The sequence below is a fragment of the Kryptolebias marmoratus genome, linkage group LG13 (assembly GCF_001649575.2).
Source record: "Kryptolebias marmoratus isolate JLee-2015 linkage group LG13, ASM164957v2, whole genome shotgun sequence".
Lineage (NCBI taxonomy): Eukaryota > Metazoa > Chordata > Actinopteri > Cyprinodontiformes > Rivulidae > Kryptolebias > Kryptolebias marmoratus.
In genome coordinates this window covers 6124989-6142408 of record NC_051442.1, presented here as the reverse complement: position 1 = coordinate 6142408, position 17420 = coordinate 6124989, and the positions used below count along the sequence as shown (strand labels likewise).

Below are 17420 nucleotides of genomic sequence, written 5' to 3'. Positions count from 1 at the left end.
ATTATTCAGTGAAAATGATGTGAAGTTACCACATGCTGATTTGGATTGATAAAGCATGAAAATAACAGATTTCTCTGCTCTCTTTAAGGATTTCACACTGCCAATTCACCCTTGAACATCATTTGAGAAAATGATTTGAAACAGTGTCTGCCTGCAGGAAAGTAAACTGTCTCACAATTTTTAAGTTTAAGTTGGTTTTATATTAGGGGAAACAAATCTAAAGACTGCAGTGAGACTTTTGTTAATTATTGTTGTGCATTTTGCAAAGGTTGGTTAACGAAGACTTCCCATCTCTTGAATAAAACAATTGAATTAATGGCTCTGCAGAGTGTGTGGATTAGTCTATGGCAAGTCTTCAGAAATCTAACTAATATGACATTTTGCTTTTGTTACTGATAAGTTCAACATTAATTATACATTGTCAGTGCACTAATATTATTACATTTTGTTGCTCTAAATATCAAACTAATTATTGAAATCTAAATATCTAAATTGATTTTTGAAAACAAGCAATTATGCACCTTTGTTGAATAAAGCCAGCTGTAAAAGGTTAATGATAGCTTCCTGTGCAACCCTTTGCAGACTCAACAAGTATAACAAGTATATATTTGGAGATATGAAATCATCCCTTTATCAAAATGCAATTATTTTCAGTACAACTGTTTTTTTGTTTTTTCTGTTTTGGGAAACTCAATTCATTTGAGATGTTCTAACAATTCCATTACAGTGAAAGGGGACAACAACATATTATCTAAAATAATGGCAGAAACTCTTTAAAAAAAAGGTATATGCACAACCAAATCACTCTGGCATTTTATGCTCATACTTATTCCATTTTTCTATAGACCTACCAACTGTATGAAAGCCAATGAAGATAAATGAGTCTGTCTGTCCCTGAACAATGTAAGATGCAGTCAACCATTCGGTTAGTGATAAAAGCTGACGTTATCACCCTCCAAACTTTTCCCATGGGTGAAGCTTTGCAGTGCCGACTTCTTTTTCTACATGCTGTAAAGGCTATGTTATTATACTACTGCATCTCACATAGTCCAAAACCAAAAGCTTTACTCAGATGTTTGGCCTTAAATGATAATGACATCAGCAAAATGTCAGTGATTGAAGGCACTTTGTCAGTTTTTAAATGCCATAGGAAGAAGTCACTTCAACACACAAACATAGGCCTCATTCTCATTATTTTACCTTTTACCTTTAAACCAAACAGCTTTCAATCATTCTTAAATAAAGCCAAAACTAAAAGCATTTAACAAGCCATTTGCAATACAGGCCTTTAAATGATTAGATTTGCAATGAACTGCATCTACAGGAACTAATACATAAATATGCTGCCATCAACAACATATAAAAAGGAGCATACCTGATTCAACATTTTTTTGTTAAGGCTTCATGCTTCAAATGCTGCTCCAGAACAGTCTTTTGGTGCCTCTAGGTGCTACAAATGATCAAAGTTAAGCCACCAGCTCTGAAGCATCACCAGAACCACTAGATTTATTATTAGACCTTCTGTCATCACTATTTGGCCATCATTACAGGCAGTCCATTATCTTCAATCATACCTTCTGATTGCTGCTGATTAGAGTTGAAGCCAGTCAATCAACTGCTCTCTAAAATCAAGGCGTCTAAGATGGCTTTTGCTTCCCTTGCTCTTAAAAAAGGTCGCCCTAATTACTGATGAAATACTGTAATAGTGCTGGAAAAAAAATAGCATTTTTCATACTGACAACACTTTAGAAAAGTGACAACAGCAGCCAGCTACATATTTGTCCTTCAAACCAGAAAGGATGGAAAGGAGATTGCATGAGAGACTCAGAAAAAGTGGAGAGGACAGTGACAACGACTGCAATTAATGAAAACAAAGCTCCAATTCCCAGATGCCTTTGAACTATCCACTCTCCTGATATGTTCCTGCATTTCTATGCTGTGCATGTGCTCCCCAGCTGCCATCAAGGCTATAAATATCACTTATCACACTAACTGACTTCCCTCTTGAGAGGCAGTGAAAAAGAGAATAAAAGTGACCAAAAAAAACTGGCACAGGTATGATTGCTTGCCAAGACAAATGGCATCCATCAACTTTAGCTAAGCTCCATATTCAGCCACAATTGAAATTCAGCCATGCAGATACAAAGAGGGGAGGAAGATTATAGCTGGCCTGGTCCATCCGAGTGTCGTCTGCAAGCTTATTTCCAACTTTTGTAAATTTGGTAAGAGTGCATTTTTCTTCACATTGTGGATTTTTCTTCAGTCACTTGGGGTTGCTGATAACCAGGAAAATTGTCTTTGTGCTTGCAAAACTCAAATTTAAAGCAATGTATTAAAACAAACAACAAAGAAGAAAAACTATATTTCAATAGTAGTCCCAGATAGAGTTAGATTAAAATGCAAATGGTGTTTTTTTTTTTTTTCTTTACACCATTTGCTAATTTGCAGTGCCAGAGATCTCTTGCTACGCTGATCAGTGCAGGTAGTAAAACCATCAGGGATAATGTGGACGAGCACAGGCACTTTTTATGTTTGAGTAAAACTTTGCTGTTCAACACACTGAGTCTATAAGCTTGCTAGCACAAATACAGTGCATCAGGCATTGTTTTCTCTACTGTGTGTCAGTAAATTAACTGGAGTTAAAAAGCAGTGCCTGGATCCTGGATCGTCTCCCAGTGTGAACAAACTGCCTGCACGCCTCCCTTGCCTACCCATCATGACACAGCAGGACTTGGCAACACTGTTGGATTCTAAAGGTAGGTATACCTTTACATTTGTCCAGCAATAAACCCGATTAATGCTCGTCTCTGGATCACAGGCATCTGTGGGGGTTCTATCACCTTTTCTTCTATAGTTGTACCACTTTTGCTCTACTAAAAAGTATTGTTTGTCATGCACTGCAAATACTGTATTATCCCAGAGATGTACTAATCTCTGCTAATGTTAGATTCCATGTCATCTGAGGGAAAGCAAATATTTGTATTTGAATGGAAGACAAATGTAACCACAAAGCTTTGTGTTTATGCAAATAACAAAACACATGAGGAAAAATAGAAATATGCTGTACAAAAATAAGTAATAGTATCAAATTTGTACAGACAATTGTTAATTTACTTTGGTTTATTAGCACAAATGCCAATCAAATGATCTGCCATAATTTAAGATAATTAGTGACAAGGAATAAAAATGGTATACGGTGCTAAAATAACTATTAGATACAGAGAAAATCTCAATGTTCCAATAATGTTCTACTTTTATTGCTCCAGTTTTGACTGTTGTTTCTATAACTGAGAATTACTCAGTATTTGACTTTTTTAAGTTTTGTTATCTCTACACTCCCATAGAAGCTGTTTTACAAGTGGAAAGAAAAGAAGAAAGAAAGAGGAGTATGGTAGTAGTGCACTGTGATTTAGCTAGGTTACTTTTGGGCATTGAATGAACCGTACCTCATTCATTCTCCTTGCCTGGAAGAGTCACTATAAACTTCACAGAGTCTTTAAAGAAGCCTTTGGGAGTTCACCTCAGAGTAAGGTGAGAGTATGTTGTGAACCAAATCCAATAGAGATCAATACAGCTTAGAGATAAAGCTGAAGCAAGCAGTGAACTATTTTGCTTCTTATCATAGCCAGGCCCCCACAATTTACAATGAAATTAGGAAAGACTTTTTAAAGTGATACTTAAAAAAGATAGATCACATAAAACAACACAAATACTTTATTTTTAGTAACATTCTTGTTATCCAATTTTTGTAGACTGATTTTCTTAATTTGATATCCTAGCTTTTATACAAGATATGAAAGAGACCATTGCCATGTCTTTAAATTTTGGAATTCAGTTATCCTAATTTTTTTTGGCATTCAAATTGTCCACATTTGAAAAAAGTAGTTGAGCTCAAAAGTGATACTTCTGAGACTAATTAGAAGCACGTAATTTAGAGTATTAAAAATCTAATTACGCTATTGAATTTTCAAAGCACCATTTATTCGCTCATCAGAATGAGCAACTTTAATTTATGGCACAGTCAAGACTTGGGATAAAAATATATTCACTTTGTGTTTTCTAAGAGAAGTTAACACGTTTTAGTGAGTGAGTATTGAGTCGGTGCAGATTTTCTGTGTTTGGGGCATAACTCCTCTGCTGATATCAAACTGTCCTCACGCCATAGATGGTAAGTGGTGTAGAAAAGAGCATTGATCTGAAACATAAGGTAGTATCTCACTGAGCTATAACTGTTGAAGACTAGCTGGCAGCTCAAACTTGATAGAAATCACAAAAAATGGCTGTGCACACTATTTCATTGAAAATATGTTTCTCAGGATTTTTGAACAGGTTTAAAATTTAAGTGACAAAGCTGCCAGTGTCAGTGACTCAGGTGAGGAAATTGGGAACGCCAATGAGCGTCAAATGCTGTTGCAGGCCAGTGAGATACTACCTTTAAAGACCATCGACATAATCTGGAACTCCAGCTAATGTCAGTCCCTGGCCTCCTGTACTCTTTAAGGAGATCAGGAGAATTCAGCTTCAGAAAACTTGTGTCAGCATATTTTGTCAAATCAGGAATGATGTGGAGTTTTTGTTTGGTTTATCAGTGCCTGATGTGCTTCTGAATAGTGAATACAGAAAAATAAATCATCAAAATGTAATCACAAACATAAATATGAAAATGCATATTCTTTGGTCGGTGTTCCATTTGTAATAAATTGCCAGCCAACAAAAGATATGTAATTTTTTGCTTCACTTTTCCAAACATGAAGTTTCAAATTATTTTTTGTAATTTACTCTGAATATGCAAGGAAGTCTTTCATGCCAACTTTATTTGACATGGACAAAAAAAACTGTTTCTTCAGAACAAAAAAGGCATCTTGTGAGAGCTAAGCAGCATTAATTTTTCAATTATTGCCAATGCTTAGTTTGCCAATATGGTATTAGATATGCTGTGCAGCTTGTCTTGTGTACATTTGTGGGATTCATATTATTTACTTTCAAGATTAGGCTTAAATCCTATTTTTAAAATGTGTAACAGCCCAGAGAGAAGGGGACATATTTTAGAAGGTTATGCATTATCATTCCTGAGAAAAATAATGAGTAGCCACAACAGAGGCAGCAGAATATTTTAAACAAGCTCCATTCTATACCAACACTCAGGTTAGTGCTTGCATTGAGGCCAGAAAGCCTTATGAATACCAAGTATGAAGTCAACGTAGATCTTAATAAAGACATAACCTCCAGCCCGTGATAGGAATAACTTTTTAAATATTTTTTTTCTCTTAAATGAAAAGAAAGAATTATGAATTCCAGTCCATTCTTCTTCACAGCTTGGGTCCCATTATAATGTTTGGTATTTGAATTTGTAACTTTAAAAAATGTATGTGTGTTTGCTATATGTGCAAGCTACTGGTGAATCACAGTGGGACACAACCACACGAATTTCCGTTCATCTAAATAACACCAAGATGTTTCTTTAATGACTCCAAGATGTAATTACATTTTTCAAAGTATTAATGCCTAATTTGCCAATTGAATGGGAACAAAAATTACATTACACAACAGGCATTAATTAGTTTTATTTAAAAGACGTTCTTTGAAGAGAACTGTTGCTTCATGTTAATACAGCTTCAGAGGGGTGAAAATAACTTAAAAAAATTAAATGGTAGACATTTTTTCTATTAACAGAATGTAATAAAGGACTGTTTTCCTTACTGAATAAATGATCTAAGAATGTAATATTCTGGTAATATTTAGCATTTATTATATCACAGATGTGGCAAAAATTCACTTGGAACACAGTAACCTCATTTTGAAAAAGAAGTTACTTTGTTGTTCCTGCCCTGTGATTACATACAACCTTTAAGCTTGAAAATGTCAATCTTGAAGCAGAAAGTTCTTTTCTTTTATTATATATTTTTGTAAGACAAATTTGAGTTCAAGGCAATGTAAGATTATCTTGACTGTATAGCGAGATGCTGGTGTTTCTGCAGTTTGACCTTCTGCAGATTCTGAGCTGCTCTCATCTTCTCATCTGAAGATGCAGTTTAGGTCTCCTTCTAGATTTCAGCAAAATGTCAAAACTTTTTCATGTCTTCTACTAATGTAGAATTGTTTCTCAGTTAGAAAACTTTCCTGGCTTGCTTAAATCTACAACCTCCTTTGTGAAGTTAGCACATTGTGTTATAATCCTATCTTATCTTGTAATCTTATAAGAAATATCACACAACCCTGTTTTATGACTAACAACAAAACCATCATCTGTAGTAAAAAATTATCACTAGCGATAAGTTATGAGGCCTTGGGAGGGTCAAAAGTCTTTTGTAACTTTTAGAACCACAATTTCTATTTGTGCTTTTTTTTAAAGTATTAAAAATGAAATTTCTAATCCAATGGGAGTAAAAATCACTGTTTATTGTTGCTATGGTATTTAATTTCTTATACATTAAACAAACTAAAATTTCAAAACTTCAAGAACATGAAGTTGAACCACCAATAAAAAGAAAAAAATCATATCTTCTGCAGTATACAGGCAGATTTCCAGTCTCACACTGACCAGTTTTAATGTGACATTGATCCTTGTAGTAGAAGCAAGCAAATGGCAGGCAATTTATATTTTTTTTATTTTCCTGCAATTAGCATTTTGAAAAAGCGGGGCCAGGTTGAGTACTTTGATCCCTGCCCTCTTTTAGCCATCAGAGAAATTTGTTATCATCACCTCCTACTCAGAATGACAGCTGAGTTATCACTTAGCTCGCTGAGAGACAGCTCATTCCAACACTTCAAAATAACCACACTAGCCACAGTCGGCACTATCTGATTTCACACTATACTTGCTGCTCCTGCTTAGTATGGCAAGTAGCAATTTCATTAAGAAGCTCTCTCTCCATCCCCCTCCCTTTCTTCTTGCTGATGTCCTTAACCAATGACACCCTAATTCATTCGCTGCCCTATTTCCATGGACCTGGGGTTTCATTGCCAGTGCATTTTGGGTGAAGAGCCTCTTCTCCAGGGCCCGGCCACCGTGCACACACCTGAGAGTCTGTCTCACTATTACACATTCTATTTGCACAAATTGCTCCATTTGTGTTTGAATATGACAAGCATTTCCCCAATCTGACTGGAGACCGTATCTAGTCCCTGAGGACACAGCTGAGATGTTGGGGGATATTTCCTTCTTAAGTGAGATTGCCTCTTCATCTTTTTGTTGCCATTAACTGTAAGAAAAATTTAAAGAACTTTATGCTTGAAAATTTGTTAGATAAAAAAAAGCATCTTTCTTGGTACAAGACCGCTACTTTAAATGCATGACACTTGTTCTTGAGCATTAGGGGTAAGAAAAAGGTTTCTGTAAAGGGGGCACACTTAAGCTGATGCCCAGCTAAAATTTAAAAAATGTTGAAAACATCCGCAGTTATGTGAAAAACAACAATGCATTTTGTAATTAGGTTGTAGCCTAACTAAAATGGTAAAGAATTAAAATTATTTTTTTCCCAGCAAAGTCTAAAACAATATGGCCTCCTATTTTTAAGGTTTGTTTTATTGGCTTTGCAAGTGAAATAAAAACAGAAAAGTTGAGCATTGTTTGAACAAAAAGGACTATTCTTTATATAATCATAAAACAAAAATTTGATCTTTTATACTCATCAGATGGGTATAAAACTAAAGCTGAGTAATGTTAAATGTGCAGTTTAAAACAAAGGATGGACAGATATGCTGCAGCATTCTGGAATGCAAAAGTGGGATTAAATTTCAAGACAGTTAACAGGAATTACAAGATACAACTCAATTAAAAAACCTATTTGCAAAAGCCATTGAAGTCTACTGAGGAAGAGCGTTACAGAAGAGCACGAGATGACAATGATTAAATTTGCAATAGGACAGGTACAGGAAGATATAACTTCAGTATAACTTCAGCCTACATGCTTCTGTTAGCACAGTATGAAAGAAGGCAAATTCAATCAAGCACGCACTAAAAATGCAATTTGAAATGAAATTAGAAACAAAATGTTGGTAAACCTATATTTACTGGACTCTAGAAGTGGAGGACAACTGGATGACAGCTGTTGCAGAAAATGGTTGATTAAAGAGGTTTTAAGTGTTAACCAATAGCATTTTAGTATTCAGGGATTTGTATTTTTTGAGTGTAGAGTACAGTCTTTATAGATAATTTAGGTTGTGTAAGAATATAGAATATTCAACTATTTATAACAAATTTGCACCTTTGCATGTTAACACTTTTTGTCCTCACTTGATGTTCCTAATGGCTAATACACTTACACATCTTTCAAAAGAGTCTTACTGTACATAAACCCTTGTAGCAAACTATCAAACCACTTAGCACTGATTTACAAGTGCTGATTAATTATTCCTCGGGGTTGACATTTCAGTGAAGTTATAGCGAAAGCTACTTTAACAACGATTGCAGAAAAAAATACAAAAGCTAAGAAAACAACAAAACAGCCTCATTCAGACAAAAACAATACGAATACTATTTCTTAAGGCTTTTTGCAATTTTATTCTGTTACCACAAAAACTGGGTTAATAAATACACTTGTGCAAAAACAAAAGTGCTGCATGTTAAAAAAAATAAACTTCCAGCCCAATTACTTAGACAATATAAATATATGTTTAACCTAAATGTACATTCTTGGTTTTGCAATGCCAGTGTCAAATTGATTTGTCCATTATGATATGTGGCTTGCAAGAAAACTTTATTAATAAAATTAAAAATAATAATAAAAATATGTACTGGCATTGTTAAAGTGTCTAATTTTAGATATCATATGAACCATAGAAGGTTAATTTGCATCAAATTTCTATGACTGTAGTCATGAGCCCTCCTTTTTTAGTTGCACTGCAGACCTTTAGATGGGGGAAAATCTAAGAGATGAAAATCACATTGTTGAGTTTGTTATTACTGCATCTGCTATACTGCCCTTTCAGTAGCTGACTGCAACCCATTTTACATATAAATTTGTTGAATAAATAATTCAGCGAGTTAATTTCAGAGAAAGTGCCATATACTTTGTGAGAACATGTATTCTACCTGTCTACCTATAAGTGCCTTCCCACCACCCCATTTCTGAAGGTTTTTAAATTACACTCATGATAGATTCTCATTAATCTTTATACATTTTAAAAATACTTCAGCAACCATAAACTTTAAAAATAAATTCCTGCATCAACGATGTCAGATATGACAATCGTCTGAGGTTATTTGTGGAAACTGTGAGATATGTTTGTTAAAATCACAATGTCTGTGACAGCAGCTGCAGTGCTTTTATGTGTCGTCTCGTCACTAAAGAAAATAAAGAGTGGGTGTGGACAAAAAGCTTCAGACAAGTCTCAAATTGCATATTGAATTCTAAAAGCACGCTCGGAGGCAGAATCCTGGCAAGCCCGCTCACTCATGCTGCCAAAACATGGACAAAGGTAATTGCTTGTCATATTTAGTGAAATTATGTTGGAAATACAAATGTCTCATTAAAACGTTTTTTAAATGTGATACAAGTCAATTGGATTCATTTTCAGCACACTCAATCCTGACAAGGTGGGCTGCTGTGATTGTCATGTGGTTTTGGGATAGAGAGGCTGCTTTAATGGTGCATCATTTATTTTATTCTGGCCCCAAGACAATTTGACTAAATCAAATTGTCTGTTTTGTTTTTTTTTTTTCCTTTGAGTAAGTCATTCCAAGATTATGTTTTAGAAATAACAGATCACCATCATTTAAAACCAGTAAAAATCAACTCTAAAGGTCAGTATGAAAAAAAAAACAAACTCTGAAGCTTACAAATTAGTCATTAGGTTTAGAAGACTTGTCATATTACTGAATCATTTAATTTCAGCTGTCTAATAACCTTGAATAATTTTGTAATCATTATCATCAAGTTGCAAATCACCACTCTGATAGTTAAGAACACTTGCCTCCACTTAAACAGTGCAAGCAACTTACCCCATCAGTCTCATTTACAGACTTTTTAATGTCTGCAATTACTGAATGATTGTATTTTGGAAGTAGCTTGGCAATTAATTTGAGGTTTTGTTAAAAATACCAGTTGTAGCAATGTGACAACTGCTATAAGAATAAAGTCATGTGCGGGATTGGACAAGCCACATATGATTAAATATTTAGTGAATAATCAAATTATATTTTATAAACACCTAACCATTTGTATTAAAATGGATGAAGCACACTTTAAAATGTAAAAGTACCTCCTCCCTTTATTAGCTCATACTTCTGATCCTATAGAAAAGATGTAAATTACATAAAACTCAATTCAAATGAAATTAAAGAAAAAAAACATTTGTTATGTTCTCAATTATAGTTCTTAGAAGGAAAGAGGAACTGGAAGAACTTTGCAAACCCAGAAACAAGAATCTGCTTTCAAAATATTTTGTCTTTAGTTTTTAAACACAAGTTGCTTCAGAAACTAATTTTGATAAATGAAAAAAGCAAAACTGAGAACTGTCCAAGTTCAATCAAAAACCCAGAAACCCAAGATCCAAGATGTTCTACTAGACTTGCAGAAACAAGAACACACACAATATCAATGCTAGAACAAATATGTGCAAGTGTAGTCTAGGAAAATTTGAATTTTTTTATTATGGTCTGTCAAAATGAAAAGATGCACTTAGCTGATTAAAAGAGTTTTGATTTATAATACATCCTTCACGAGTAGTTATAGCATTTTTCAGAGATCTCTGCTGCATTAAGGTCTGGATTTCACTACGTGTATTTTATACATTATACCTGTTGATTCTACATAACTTCAGTTATGTCTGTAATGAATAATTGACAAACGTCTTTCTGAATCACACCAGGTTGTTTTTCCCTCCCTTACTAAAGCAAATGTCAAAATAATAATAAAAAAGTTATAGTTGTTTGTTTGTTTTTATGAGCTCTTCTGTTAAAGTATTTTATGCAAACCCAATGGGTTTTTTTTAAGTTAAAGGTTGACTAAATATAGTGACATTATGCACATCAGGCTTAATTCCCTTTTTTTTACTAAACCTTTCTAAAATTGGATTACGCCTCCTGTCATCTGAGTCATACCGAAAGCATCATGCTGGCAGCCTCTAAGTGGCTTATTTTGACATTCAGATGGAAAGCCAATGCAACACTTATCTAACAAAAGATGAACGATCACCTTTATCTTTCAGTGAAAAATGAGGATTAGGATTGGTTTCATTTTGATCCAAAACAAGGGAGGCATCCCTGAACTGTTTTATACGGATGAAATCTGTGTGTATTTTATGCTGTGGTCTTCACAGCTGTCAGATCTGAACCAAGATGAACACCCCTGGAACGTGCCTTAGTGTTCTTCACCACCATCAACAAATCAAACAGGAATATATCTTATGGGAGAACTCTGTTGTTTTTATCCCTCCTGCAAAGTTTCAGAGACTTGCAGAATTATCTCCAAGTCGTACTTAACTTTATTTGGAGTCAATAGACTACAGATTTCTGAGACACTTCATCTGAAACTTCCTTTTAATCTGTCATCCATCTGTATGCAGATATAGATTAAGACGCAGCTATAGACTATAGATATGGTATGGTTCTACAGACTTAAAGGCAGGAGCAGAGAGATGCAGCGACAGGAGAAGATGGGGCTGAGCACAGAAGCATATAATGTGAATTCAAAAGCAATCATTTTTGTTCTCAGCTCATAAAGCCGTCTGTGGTTGATGTGTAAGGCAGTAAAAATCAGAGGGATGAAGGTAAGATTCGGATCTGTGAGGTTTGCAGCGATGCCTAAACTCACACAGCAGCTGTTGTATCATTCAGGATTTGACCTCCTCTGAGTAAATTGTAAATGTAAGCAAGCAGAGCGGCAGATAATTATGGTAATTAGATCACACAACATGATAAATGCAATAATTAGGTTTGGGGAAATTTAGATAAATCTTAATAAAACTGACAACTAAACAGCACAACTGGTTAAGATTTTTACACAATTGCTACTATTCAAATAAAACCATTAAGCAAAAAAAAAAAAAAAAAAAGCATTGTGAAAATTACTTTTGTTTTGGGGAAAAAAAAACAATACAAATAAATAGCATATGAATCAAATTTAAAATAACTATTAAAAAAAGAAAGTTCTATAAGACTAACATATTGTCAGAGTTGCATAATTTTGTATGCAGTGGTTTCTAAGAGAGCCAAATACTAGGTTGCAAAAATCAAACTTTGAAACCTAAATAATTTCTTTAGCTTTTATTTGACAGATGCAAATAGTTTTCATGTTAAAAACGGTATTCATTCAAGATGCTGTGAGGTCTCATTTTTTAATTGGCTGCGGCCAGAAGCAAAGGTGGAGTGATAATGTTTCTTCCTGTCTGTTTGTTTTTCTGTACTTTTAGCTCATTACCTCATAAGTCACTGAACGGATTTTAGTACAATTTTCAAAAAGTAATTATTGCCTGTACGTCTACAACTCATTAACTTTTGGAGTCAGCCCAAGTCGAGATATTTGCCACAGCAAACCAACCTCAGCCTACAAAAAAAACCAACTATATCTCAGTGAATTTTACAAATACTGAGCTAAAACTTGCCATTGCAGTAGCTGAGAGCCATTCCTTTCTCTTACTTTCTTACTAAGAGATCATGCAAGCTCTAGTGTGACATCACATGAGATTGCACATAAGTTTTTGTTGTTGTTGTTGTTGTCGTTTTCCAAGGTGCAACTAAAACAGCTAACTGTTTCTCAATATAAAATAATCTTAGTCATAAACTCTGGCATAAAAAGCAGTGGGCAGTATGCATTATCTCAAGGAATGCTAGAACTTTAATAAAATAAGTGTTAACCTTTGCTTGCCGATTCATCTGAACTCTACCATGTGTGTTTGTTTGTGTATGTGCATCCAAACAGCCCTGCTGCTGCTCTTTGTCCCAGTCAGATTAAAGTGTTATTCAGAGTGCCACTGTCTGTCTCTTTTACTCCCTGGAGAGGCTGTATGCCCTCCTTAAGCCCTTCATCAGATCTTTGGGCACGCTCACCTCGGAGCAAACACTGTCACTACAATCCCCTTTTGTCTTCGACTTTCACACTTTCTGCCTATCATACCATAAAACTGCCTCTGGAGTGAGTCAGAAATTGTGAGCCTAATCAAATTGATATTCATGACAATGTAAAAAAAAAAAGCACGATTTATAGTCACAACTTACTTGAAGATGTTAATTTTGAATTCAGACCTATAAAAAGGTAGGTCAAGTTATAGCAAAGTGCGTTTTATTTTAGTGTGTTGATAAATTTTTTGCTTTGTAATCTTTATTGCTCTAGAGCTAAATTAAATCATATTTCACAAAGATTTGTGACATGCGTGAAATAGTAACATAAAATTTACTGCAGTGAAAATGTATTTTTGAACAGTCTAACCACTTTATGCTGAAAGAGAATCCTAACAGAACAGTTCAGGGATTCTTAAGTGCAACAAGTATGAACTTTAGTCCTGGAAATATGTTCAAATACATCACTACAATATAAGCAATAAATATTTACATTACAAAAATTGTTGTATTCTGTATAAAGGTTGATTTTGAGCATTTATTCCATGTAAAAGTATTTGACTCATTTTAGACTTCAAATGAATTTAACCACTGAACTACTGATAGTTAAAGACCAGAATTAACTAAATAAACGAAGACTTTCAAAATGCCCAAAACAAAGAAAACTGCATGCTTCCTTTTTCCTGTCTTTAATCATTTTGTCATAACTGTTTCTCAGGACACTGACTTCTCATATTCCATCTTCTATTGAGCTTTTAATAAAAACAAGTTGGCATGGAGGCAAAATGACTTTAGAAAAGTAAAAAACCGTAGATGGGGTGTTTTTAATAAGCCTGCACATGTAAACCCAAGCTTTTTGGTCAAGACACTACAGTTAGGGTAGAAAAAAAATGAATAAATAAAATCAAGATGGAAATCTTCCAAACTCACAGTGAAGAAAACATTTCCATATATTGGGAATCTCTAATTTTAGAAGTCATAACAGGTTAGAAATTCAAATTTGTGGACTGAAAAAGACATTACTGCTCCTCTTAATTTTAATATTTAGTTGTTTTTTTCTTGTTGTAAAACAGACAACAAAAACAACTTTATATATAAATACCAGTGTCTCAGACAACAGAAATCACAAAATCTAGAAAGAGTTGAAAATCTGAATTTTCTATTCTTTCCACCACTCCAACCACATCAGTTTTCGCTAAGCTGCTTCAACTCTTCTCATCTCCTCCCAGCTTCCTCCCCACTCATTTGCTGCTTATTAGAAAGTCTCTCTGTCAACCTTGTCCCATCTAATTCCCAGCCAATTACAATCTAAATGAACCACAGGACTGCTTAACTTGCTTTGCCTCTTGCCATTGTTTAATTTGTGACGGTAACAAACTCTGATTAGGCCTTTGCAAAGGTTCATAAATTAACCACTCAAGACCAAATTAATCTCCATTCCCTGAGAAGATAAATGAGCAATATTCAATTTTTCTATATGGATCCCACTGACAAGAACACCACACACAGAGGGAATATTATTCACTGACAATGACTGCATAATCAGCAAGCAGTGACATTTTGACCAGGAATGGCAATACCTGTCAGCCAGCCTTCATGGGCAATGTTTACACAAATGTAATTTTAAAAGCAGCGGCTGACATTTAAAAAGTAACATTTAGCCAATTTGATTATTGTCATCGTTTAAACGTGAGGCAAAGAGAAAACCACTATGACAATTATACTAAAGAGTGCAGACAAGTGAAGATGACTATTAAAAGACAAACAAGTTTGTTTTAAGATGGAACAAAAAGAAAAGTTTAAAAAAAAATAACTTGAAGAAACTGGCAAAAATATAATGATTCTAAATGAGAAAAACAAGCCACTAATGACAAGAAAAGTCCTTTATAGTTTCCCTGACTATCATACCAGGAAAAAACAAAGCAAGTAAATAAGAAACAGAAACAGAGGATTTATTTTAGGAAAAAGGCTGTGGATAATTAGTCTGGGAAAATCACTAGGGATTTTTTTATTTATTTTTTTGTAAATGATATGGTAGCCATATTACAGACTGGCAACAGTTTTCCCCTCTTTCCTGAATATACAACTGAATTTCTGACATAAACAATAATATATATTTTTAAAATGACAAATTTTAAAATATACAAAAATAAAACGTATTTAAAATATGAACTGTGGTACCTTTTTACTTTTTGTTGCTTTAGACAGCAAACAGTGACAACTTTTTCTTGTAGCGTTTAGTTTTCTTTTGTCCTTAGTCAATGAAAAAAAGATTTCAGTTTAACTAATAGCATTTTAATAGTAGTTTTTAGTTCTTTTGGAGTTTCTCTTTTAAAGGATATATACATATTCATAAAAATGTGAGAATTCTGATTGCAAATTGGCCTTGCAGTTTACAGCATATTAAATATCCAACTAATGAAACATAGCCAGCATAAAATCCCATTAAGGTTATGCATAAAATATTTCAAAAACAGCCAATCTCACTAAAAGCATCATCTATGTCGGCAGACAACATCATAATTTCTAAACAGATGCTGTTGGTTGATGAATCCCGCTTCAGTAAGGCGACAAAAAAAATAGAAATTCAAACTAAAGCTAATAAATGTCAGGTATTTGAGCAACACTCTTGCATCTCCCTGGTTGTATTTATTTTTTTTAATGACAGTGTCTGCAGTAGTAGTAGTGCTGCAGAGTAATTCACAGCGCCTTATGCCTGTTAACAGGCAGAATCCCCACAAAAATCAGCCCAAACCAAGACAATTACAGCACAGACAAAAAATTGTCACTGCTTCTTGAACAAATATAAACTAATTCACTAACACACACACACACAGATCCCATCAAAGTCCTGTAACTGCACACTGAACATTTTTTTTGCTATTATTCATTCCAATGTTTCTTATTAAAAAGTTAATGTACAGCCAAAAATCTTTTACAGAACAATAATAATTTTATAAAACTAAGTCAATCAGTGTAAGTATGCTAATATTTAAAGAGCACAAGTGGATGAATGTTTATTTAAATGCCATTTAACAAAAACGTATTAGCAGAATTGTAAGAGGAAGTTCAAAATGTGTACAGGTAAAACAGCATTATGTTATAAGTTTGACTTCTCCACATAAAAAAATGTTCAAGAAATTAGTCAAATGAAAACCAGACTTAAAACACAAAGAAAAAAAAGCTTCACAAAATGCCAAATAACTAAAAAGCAAAATAAATAACCCCTCTGGGTCAAATAAAGACTTGCCTGCAAGCAAAAAACAAAAACGTCTGTGCATCCGAAGGATCCAAAGGAACCTAATGCTTAAAGAGGAAGTCACTTGTAAAATCAGCTCAGGAATTTTTGCTGTTACAGTAGATTCTTCCAAAAACTGCTCAGCCTCACTCAAGCAAATACATAAAAATGAAATCCAAGAAACATCTTTGGTCAGCGTGTAGGCTATATGTAGCACACAAGAAGGACTTCACCTTCATTAGCAGCCAAACTGAACACAACACCTCAACTCAGCCAAGAACTCCTGACTGAAAACGGCAAAACCATAAGAAGTCAAACACTGAAAACAGGATAATGTGGGCTTTTATAACTAAAATCCACGGATTTTGTGACACTCAACCTAACAACAATGAGACCAAAGAATTGCTCAAACAAAAACAAACACATTAAGTATAATGAATCAGATTGGTATCATTGTTAAGAAGAAGCATAAAATCCTTACTGAGCTTAGTGATGTTATTTGTATCATTATAGATAATCTGATTGTACTTTAAAAGATAGAAGAGGTTGGTCTTTGTTGCTTTGGTTTGTGTCTCTCAAGGAAAGTCTCAGATTTCCAGGGAGCTCAGAGTCAAGACCGAATGATTACTACAGGCACAAACCCTTTGAGCGATCTCTAAACAGCATATGAGAAACCAAGTCAAACAAACATTACTTTCTTATGTCTGACAGGGGAAAGAGCGTGGCTGTCAGAAAACAATGAAAATTCACCTAGATCTTTGCAGAGATGTCACTGTGAATGAATGACTTTTTGATGTTTATTTGATTAAGTGCTGTGTGGATGGCATGTCATGCAGAGATTAATTTGTTTTCTAATAATTGAAAATATTTAAAAATCCATTTTAAAATATCCTTTCTAAATTTAGCTGAGTGGAGTAGAACTTTACAAAGTTAAAAATACTCTCTTGGCATCCACTTGCTTAAATGCTTTCCAGACTTAAATATAAATCTGTCATTCCATCAAAAAGATAAATTTGAGGACAGTGAAGCAACAAATCCAATCCAGTAACAAGTGGAGTTTCTCACACTGTCAAAGCTTTATTATCCGAGTTTCCTCTGTAGTCCATTTTATTGGAGCTATTTGGAGCCGAATTACTTGCTAGAAGCATTTTCCAGTAATCAGAAGACCAAAGTGTATGCCAG

General features: G+C 34.3%; 1 protein-coding gene across 2 annotated transcripts in view; it reads right to left on the bottom strand.

Moving 5' to 3' along the window:
- fstl4 (follistatin-like 4) overlaps positions 1–17420 on the bottom strand; it is a 192045-nt gene that overhangs the window by 136566 nt on the left and 38059 nt on the right. The window lies entirely within an intron of this gene.